The sequence below is a fragment of the Mus pahari genome, chromosome 15 (assembly GCF_900095145.1).
Source record: "Mus pahari chromosome 15, PAHARI_EIJ_v1.1, whole genome shotgun sequence".
Lineage (NCBI taxonomy): Eukaryota > Metazoa > Chordata > Mammalia > Rodentia > Muridae > Mus > Mus pahari.
Window position 1 is genome coordinate 4989644 of NC_034604.1, and position 10192 is coordinate 4999835.

Consider the following 10192-nt stretch of genomic DNA (forward strand, 5'->3'; position numbering starts at 1 on the left):
AAATGCTGAGTATGTAGGAAAAGTAATTTTCTGAAACTAAAATAAACATCCCGTAGGTTCATACCCACAGCTATCAAATGAGTCTCTAATAATTAGTCTCAAAGATTCTCATAATTTTTGCATAACTTCAACTGAGGTCAAATGTTAAATAAAACAACTCTAAATGAAGAAAGCACAGAAAATCGCTTTAGTTTGTTTTAATCGATATTTTATTTCTTACAAAGCACTATGGCTGCTTCTAGAAATCAATGATGCAGTGTGGCCTTTGTAGTTCAATTGACTTTCTGCTCCAGAAAGTCTGCATGGCTATTATCTCAAAGTGGAATTAAGATGGAAGAGGTGAACAGTCAGACTTGAATAATCCATACATGTTTACTCCATACCCAAGGGTCTCTGAAAACACTGTGCGGGGTAGAAATGGGTCTGACATCCTCCATATATTATTGACTTGTTGAATCCCAAATTCTTTAATCTGAATAAAAATAGCATTTTTCAATCTCACTGGCATTGGAGAGGTCCAGCCGCAACCAAATCAATAATTCCTTAGAGACAGAAGACTGTGCATTAGCTGCACAGAACAATGGTGCACTGGCCAAGATGGAGAAAGAAAAGAAAACAGCATTTATATAAATAAATAATTTACACATGGATATATATTCATGTGTGATACAAATCCAGATAACTAGGATTAAATTTATGGAAATCCTGCCAGAGAAAGAAAAAAAAAATTGCAGTCTGACTTGGGAAAGAAGGAGAGAAAAATGCAGCAATCTGCAGACTCCAGTAAATGTGTAAGAGGAGAGTGTGTAGCAGATGGGCATGTGCTCAAGCAATGAAAATTCTTGTTCAATGGAGGTTTGAGACGATGAACAAAAGTGTTAATTGGTCACATATATCACTGGAACATTCTGTTCAATAGAAAGTTTCCTCTTAAACATTTTTCTCTTTTTTTGCTTGGATTATTGTGCTATTATTGACAAATTAAAATGTGTATATATTGCAGAATACAAAGGGTGCAATGTTTGTATGTATGTCAACTATGTGGGTGGAATCCACAGCCAAGCTGACACAGCAACACCAATGCATGAGGACATATGAGATACCTCATCACATTTCAGCTGTGTGAGTCTGTCTCCTTAAGTCACTGGCTTTTACACTGTATCTGTACAGTGCCCTCAGACGTGAGTTACACCCTTGGATAATTTGAAATACAGCTCTCCCCACACCTCAGGTCCAGGTAAATGCTATTCTAGCTCTGCTGTTAAGACTGATATGAATTTTTAGATACACCACAAATAACTATGATAACTAACATTTGTCATCCAGTCACTGGCTTATTTCACTCAGCCTAGCTGTATTTTTCAAAATTGACAAGTTTCTTTCTTTTCAAGGTTGAAAAAAAGTTCCACTCGGTCATGTTTCTTTTTCTTTATAAACATATGTATGTGCATATTCGGACATGTTCATCTGTTTGCAGGTGCAGGTGTATGTGTTGGTGCACTTAGAGATTGGAACCCAATTTTGGGCTGCTATCTTGGGAGCCATCTACGTTCTTTTTCCTTTCTTTTTTCTTTTGTATTGATTATATTTGCTCTTTGATAGTTTCACACATGTATATAGCACACTCTGTTTATTCTCATTCTCCTTGACATCTCACATCTTCTCCTTACCTGCCAAACCCAATGCCTCCTCATTCCTGCTGGTCCTTTTCCCAAGTTCTTGCCTTTCTGCCTTGTTTGTGAACAACTGATTTTTGTCAGGAATGTCTCTGTGAGAGTAGGTTTGGAACTACCCATTGGAGTCTGCTGGACTCCCTCTTGGGTGTGTAATGGAGATAATGAATATCATTCTTTTAGAATCTATTAGTTGCTAATAATTCAGTGGGAAAGAACAGCACCTATCGTCCATGACAGTCTGCTGACAGGCCCATTCTTGTGTAGAACTATCAGAAAAGATCTTATAGTTGCTATTAAGACAACATTTGCTATGGCTGTGTGACATTCTGATATAACATTTTCTTCTTACCTTTGGGCTCTTGCATTCTTTCCTCTCTGCTCTCTCCAACTGAATCTTAAGGGAAAGAGTATTAATGTTCCTAAACCTTAGATGTGTCTGATGAGCACTAAACTATCATATATTCTAAGCACTATGAATAGCCACAGACTACACTTGTTACAGAGAACCTTCTCTAACTAATTACAAAAGTAACATTTGTCCATGGGTACAAACATAAATACTTAAGTTACAGTTTGTTTTCATGTCAATTTAGATGAATAACAATAGTCAGTTTCTTCCTAGAGTCTATGGCCTCCTTCACTATGGCTTTTTGACCAAAAACACAGTCAATTTCTTGTTTCTTGAACCAGTGATCTTTGCTAACATAGATCTTGTGAACTAGGCTACACTTCATCGCCAGTAAGCCCTAGGGAACCACCTGCTCTGCTTCTCAGTGCAGGGATAAGAAACACATGCTACCTTGGTCAGTTCTTTTTGAATGGGCTCTACGGGTGAAACTCAGGTCCTCATCTTTGTGCTGAAAGTATTTTACTGCCTGAAGCATTTTCCCAGCCCCTTGCTATGCTTTTTGGAACCAACCACATGTTCATGGATGCCAAAGTATTCCCTTGCATTGAATATTATGAATAATGCATCAAGAGACTAATTCCTGGATGGGAATGTCTTTTTAATGTACCAATTTTATATTCTAAGGATGTACAACATGACATTGCAAGTCATATGAAATGGTAAAAAAAATTTTGTCAACCATAAATCTGAAAGATGTGTCCTAATTTGCTTCTTGCTGTGATATAACACTGACAAAGAACAACTTGGAAGGAAAGGATTTATTTGACTTGTAGGTCTAGAAAAGTGGAGGCAGGAACTCAAGGCAAAAACCTCGAAGTAAGAACACAAGCAAAAGAATAGAGAAATGTTCAGCTCCTTTCCTGAGTTGTCCCAGGACCATCTACCCAGGCATCTCACTGGCCACAATGATCTCTATGCCACAATGAACTCTTTCTACATTGATCAGCAATTAGGAAGTTTCCCCACACACATGCCCACAGGCCAGTCCAATGGAGGCAATTCCTCAGTTGAGGTTCCATCTTCCAAGTTGAAAACTGAAGCTAACTATGTGCAAAATTCCCAAAATATTCAAAACCCAAAGAATTAAATGTCAGAGTTAAACTATGTCAGAGTTAATATATATATATATATATATATATATATATATATATATATATATATATATGAGCTGGAGAGATGTGTTGGGTATTTAAAGCACTTGCTGTGGTTCCAGGAGACCCAAGTTTGTTTCCTAGAGCTCTTGTTGGGTGGCTTACCTTTAACTTCAACTACAGGAATCAGACACCCTCTCCTGCCCCAACCTGTGCACCTGTTCTCAAAGGCACATATCCACAACAAAGAGACATGCGCATACAAGGAGATAAAATTAAGTTAAAAATCAAACATTGAAAAACCTGTGATTAGGTTTGAAAAATATTTCTCAAGAAAAACCTTCAAATGCCCCCAGTTGTATGATTTGGGTACCCAGTACCACTGTACCTCCTACATCAAAACCACAATGAAATGCCGCTTCAGACCTGTTTGAAGAGGTGATTTCCAAAGAAAAAAGTAATTACAAGTGTTGGCAAAGATGTAAAGAGATGGAAATTTTTCACATGGCTGTTGGAACATAAATCAGTATAGCCACATGGGAAATACTGAAACTCTTAAATATTACATATATGATTACACACATACACACATATATATACATACATATACATATTGATATACCTATATACATATGTCTATACCAGTGTGATCTATTATATACCTATATATAAAATTAATACATATGTTCCAATATTGAAATAATAGACTAGTGATATTATATATGTGAATAAGTATATGTATACATTGTAATATGGATTCATATATATTCAGTATCCATCAAGGTAACAAATTTTAAAACTTTAGATCCAGAAGAAACTTCAATAAGACTTTCAGTAGCTGTAAAGATTACTCAGTGGTCAAGAGAATTTGTGACAATCTGATGAGGGCCCAAATTCAGATTGTAGCACCCATATAACAAGCCAGGAATGCTGAAAATGGTGATAAGTTGAAATATGAGGGATTCAACTACTTTGGGCCTTTACATTTGTACATGCATGGATTCTCTCCCTAGCCCTTTCTGTCTCTGTCTCTGTTTCTCTGTCTCTGTCTCTCTCTGTCTCTCTCTGTCTTTCTCTCTCTCTCTCTCTCTCTCTCTCTCTCTCTCTCTCTCTCTCTCTCTTTCTGTGTCTCTCTCTCACACACACACACAATTACTTACCCTTAAAGTGTTATATACACACCCACATTAAATAAATCTGATTTTATACCATATCTACATAAGCCACATTCTCTGGCTATTTCAAAGTAAATAGAGAGATACCGGACAAGTCTTAGGGAACATGAAAGTAGCTAAAGTTGGGTGATACACATGGAGATGTACTGCTCAATTCTGCCTATTAATATGCATTTTAAAGCATTCCCGGTATCGTGATAAATGTAAGGAATGCTAGGCTAGTGCTTATTGTGGAGGCTAGTGCTTATTGTGGTTTTCTCTCATTTTTATTTGTTTCATGCTTATGTCTTTTCCTCATCAGCAGTCAAAAAACACCTGATTTTCACTGCAGGTGACAGTCTGTGGTGTGTAATCTGATCACACTGGACAACTGATATCATTGATGTATTTTGCTAAAATCACCAAGTCCATCTGCACAAGATCATTCTCCATTGTTGTATGATATTTATGAATTCACTTTAAACACCAACATTATACAAAGTTATTTACCCAAATGTTATTTATCTATGGTTCATTCAATTGTAAGATAAAGCATTGCATTACATATTACTTTAAAAAAAACAAATTCCTGTGAATTATATATTGAAATGCTTCCCTATGCTTTAATTTTATGCTAACTTTTATCTATTAAAAGCTCTTTCAGTAGGAGATGACATGCTTTTGAATGCACATATAAACATGAAAACATAAATAGGGTTAATTGGTTGTACTAGCCCTAAAAATTGTTTCACCTCCTAATCTGATTAAGTGGTGTTGACAAGCAGGTGGTGTGGACAGGAGATTGATTGACCAAGGGACTGAAGCCAGTCACAGGGTGAAAAATTCCTGAATAGAACTGTAAAGGCTTGTGCTGTAAGATCGAGAAATGACAAATGGGACCTCATAAAATTGCAAAGCTTCTGTAAGGCAAAAGACACTGTCAACAAGACAAAAAGGCCACCAACAGATTGGGAAAGTATCTTTACAAATCCTAAATCAGATAGGGGACTAATATCCACTATATATAAGGAACTCAAGAAGACAGACTCCAGAAAACCAAATAACCCCATTAAAAAATAGGGCACAGAGCTAAACAAAGAATTCTCAACTGGGGAATATCGAATGGCTGAGAAACACCTCAATAAATGTTCACCATCCTTAATCATGTGGAGAAAGAGTAACACTCCTCCATTTTTGGTGGGACTGCAAGCTTGTAAAACCACTCTGGAAATCAGTCTGGCGGTTCCTCAGAAAATTGGACATAGTAAGTACTACCAGAGGATCCAGCAATACCTCTCCTGGGCATATATCCAGAAGATGTTCCAACTGGTAATAAGAACACATGATCCACTATGTTCATAGCAGCCGTATTTATAATAGGCAGAAGCTGGAAAGAACCCAGATGTCCCTCAACAGAGGAATGGATACAGAAAATGTGGTACATTTACACAATGGAATACTACTCAGCTATTAAAAACAATGAATTTATGAAATTCCTCGACAAATGGATGGATCCTGAGTGAGGTAACCCAATCACAAAGGAACTCACATAATGTGCACTCACTGATAAGTGGATAATAGCCCTGAAACCTAGAATACCCAAGATACAATTTGTAAAACACATAAAACTCAAGAAGAAGGAAGACCAAAATGTGGAGACTTTGCCACTTCTTAGAATTGGGAACAAAACTCTCATGGAAGGGGTTCTCATGCTTACCCAGCAAGTATTTTACCTTCTGCGCCATTGCTCTAGCCCCACCCCAAGCCCGTCTTCTCATAAAGTACCCCATATTGTGGACTTTTCTGAAGATCCTTGTGATTATATTTAACTTAATTACTTTTTGGCAAAATACTACACAGTTGCTGTGGCATGGATCTGGTTATATCATATCAGGAAACTACATCATATCAATTTCCTCCAGTGTCTAGACTTAACTGTCTAGTTAGTCAAATGGCTGCTACATCTCACTTATACAGGTAATGCTCACCTCAAAATGAATAATCACCTAGTAAGTAAGAACTGCTACTCAACAGTTTCAGCTTTCATCCCTACCCTCTGTACAAGCAAGCTGTTAAATTAGAAGTAAAAAATAATTCTTTAATTGTTGACTCTGGTGCTTTCTTGATCATATTTCAAAATAGCCATAAAGGTATGTAATGGGCAAATAAGAATCACGTTGGTTGGAATTATCTCAAAGGGTTCCACCAACCTGTAGATTGGAAATTTTCAATTGTCCAGTTGGCCTTTGAGATTAACAACCATAAGATCTGGGATGGCAGCACTGTGCAAGCATGAAGACCAGGAACCCAATGATGAGCCTACAGAGGTGAAGACAGAAAGATTCCTGGGGTTTCTATGTCAAGACATTCTAACAGTCTAGGCTAACTGAGGAGTTCCTGGTTCAGTGAAGGACTTCATCAAAGTGACTGAGGAAAACACACAATATCAGCCTCTGGCCTAAATACACACACACAGAGACACACACACAGAGACACACACACAGAGACACACACACACTCTACCTGAACATGCATATGCTTACATATTAACATATACATGTACACAAACATACACACATTTAGCATACACATTGAGAAACACACAGAGAGTTGTGTCAAACATGACAATAGCAGCAGCAAGGTTGACTGGATCAATGCAGATGTTGAGACAGATCATCCACTCTAAGATACATCTTCACAATAAAGCTATAATTTTGTGAAGACAAAAAAAAGTTTGTCTCAGAATAAGCAATGCAAATCAGCTTTTTCTGCTGCCACATAGGAGCACACAGTGGCTAAAATTACCAGACAACCTCTTAGTAAAAAGGAAGTTCTATAAATTAACTAATCACTACTTAACTTCCTTTGAATGTGGATTCCTGGCACCAGTTTATCACTCTGAGGAAATTGTCAAGTTGGATATTTTATACATGGTTGTAAAGTTTCATAACATGCATCAGTTAGGTTTTCAGTAACAAGTTCTATGTAAATTTGGCATGTATTCACAAATTTCCATCTGCGTTGAGAAAATAAAAGTCTAATTAAATTAATTAGTCCAGATATAGACAGCTTCTAGTTTTATTGATGATTCATACTGCATATGTTCAGCAAACAGGACTTCCTCTAATATAACACAGGCTATATAAACTCTAAAGTATGAATAGCCACAAGAACTAAGTTGGGAAAAGGAGATTGAGATGAACAAATACGTCAACAATGAGAAAAACTGCTGTGTCACTATTATGACTCCACTGGATGAGAAAAACTGCCATGTCACTATTATGACTCCACTGGGTATGTACGAGAGGAGTAAGCCACTCAAGTCAACTTAGGTACCTAACATGCTTTCCTGGTACCAAACATCTTAATTAGGCAGAGAGAGAGAGAGAGAGAGAGAGAGAGAGAGAGAGAGAGAGAGAGAGAGAGAGAGAGAGAAAAGAGGAGAGAGGCTGTATACCAGAAAATACCTACTTATTATATACTAGAAAGTATCCAAGAACTTTATGCAAATAATCTTAACATACTAAAACAATGCTAATTGTGATTGTCAAGAAAGTAAGGGGTGATCTAGGATGATAGTTCAGTCAATAAAGTCTTTATCACATAAGCATGAGTAACTGAGTTCAAGCCCCAGAAAACCACTCAAAGCCAAGTGTGGCAATGCAGTGCATACCAGTTGATCTCAGCACTTGGGATTCGGAAACAGAGCATCTGTGGGTTTTGCGGGCCTGGCAGCCTACTACATTAGCAAACTCTAGGTTCATCAAGAGATCTCCTCAGCTTCTTTCAGCCCTCCCTAATTTAACAACAAGGGTCAGCTGCTTCTGTCCATTGGTTGGGTATCTACATCTGACTCTTTCAGCTGCTTGTTGGGTCTTTTGGAGGGCAGTCATGCTAGGTCCCTTCTTGTGAGTGCTCCATAGCCTCAGTAATAGTGTCAGGCCTTAGGACCTCCCCTTGAGCTGGATCCCACTTTGGGCCTGTTGCTGGACCTTCTTTTCCTCAGGATCCTCTCTGTTTCCAGCCCTGTAATTCTTTCAGATAGGAACAATTATGGGTCAGAATTGTGACTGTGGGATGGAACCCCATCCTTCAGTTGATGTCCTGTTTTCCTGCTGGAGGTGGGCTTTATAAGTTCCTTCTCCCTACTGTAGGGCATTTCATCTCTCAAACACTGAACCACCTAACAGGCAGTGTACACCAGCTTATATGAGGCCCCCAACACACATACAGTAGAGGACTGCCGGGTCTGTGTTCATTCAGAGATGATGCAGCTAACCCTCAAGAGACTGGAAACCCCAGGGAGTTTAGAGGTCAGATAGGGTGGGGGGTGACTACATCTATGTGGAGACAGGGGGTTGGGAAGGAGGTATGGGATGTGGAACAGTTGGAGGGTGGATGGGGGTATGAAATATGGAGTGTAAAAAATTAATTAATTTAAAAAATACGAGAGAGAGAGAGAGAGAGAGAGAGAGAGAGAGAGAGAGAGAGAGATCTTTTCTTACCAAATAATGTGGAAACTGAAGGGGGAGGACATCCAGTAATAACCTCTGGGCCTTCACATACGTAATGCAAACACAGACATGAACACACACACACACACACACACACACACACACACACACACACACAAAACCACACAGATAAAATGAGTATAAAGATGATCAAAGGAAAAGATGAATTTGCCCAATCTGGAGGTACAGAAATTGGAAAAGGCCATCGTATGAAGGGAATTGCAACTTCTCAGTCCCAGTGGCAGAGTTACATGAGAGTTTAGATGCTGTCACATGTAACATCATATAGTACTTAGGTGGTGGAGGCAAACGGTTCAAAGTTTGAGATTAGTTCAGGCTATGTTGAAAATACAAAGCCAGCTTGGGCAGAATGGCAAAACCCAAACCTCTAAAAAGCCAAGTGATCTCGGGGGGGGGGGGGGGAATTGAAAGGCATTGTGAAAGCAAATCATGATCTTCAATTTCATCCTGAAGGAGTAACAAAATGAAGTTTGCCTCCTGGAAAGATTAATCTGGGATCACAAAAAGGTGTGGACACTATGTTGTAAATATGGGGTGTTGTCAATAAGTAGGGCCAGCTGTGGGCACTGAAAAGAGCTACTAAAAATGCTGCGAGTCTTTTTTTTTCCTGTGCTCTCACTGAACCAGTGAGCAGGGATGGCCTCAGCATGCAGAATGACACCAGCAAGTTTGTGGACCTGTAGTTGCCTTGGAAATGCTCTGGAAGCAGCTGCATCATTGCTGCCAAGGACCACACATCCATCCAGATGCATGTGGCCAAGGTTGACAGGTGCACAGACCGGTTTAATGGCCAGTTTTAAACCTATGGCATCTGTAGATTCACAGGATGGACGAGTCAGATGATTCTATTCTCCTGTTGGCTAAGGCTGATGGAATTGTCTCCAAGAACTTTTTGAGCAGAAGAAATCGCAAATAATTTGTTACAAATCAAAGTGATAACTACCTGTGACAGCTTTAAAAAAAAAATGCTGTGAAAACTGGACCAAAGTTGGCGCCCAGTAAGCAGAGAAAGGCAAGCTACTAATGCTAGAAGTCTAGCCAACTCACAGGCTCCTAGGAAGGAAAACCAAATAAATACAAGAACTCACCTGATGACATGAATACCAACAGATTTTGTCAGGATCCTTTGAAATGTAATTTACTATGTAGTAAGAAGAGCAGATTTCACACACCACATTGATATAAATAGTACTAGTTTCCAAGTTGGTGTTTTGTTTTGTTTTTTTTTTTTTTTTTTTTACAGCATTTACATTTGAGACAAATTCTTTTTTTCATCATTCAACCTTCAGCATGTTTTTGTGTATCCTGGATAGAACTTCATTTCTTT

General features: G+C 38.5%; 1 pseudogene; it reads left to right on the plus strand.

Annotated features, from left to right (window-relative positions):
- Positions 1 to 9512: 9512 nt before the first annotated feature.
- On the plus strand, positions 9513 to 9781 carry LOC110333432 (annotated as a pseudogene).
- Positions 9782 to 10192: the final 411 nt, after the last annotated feature.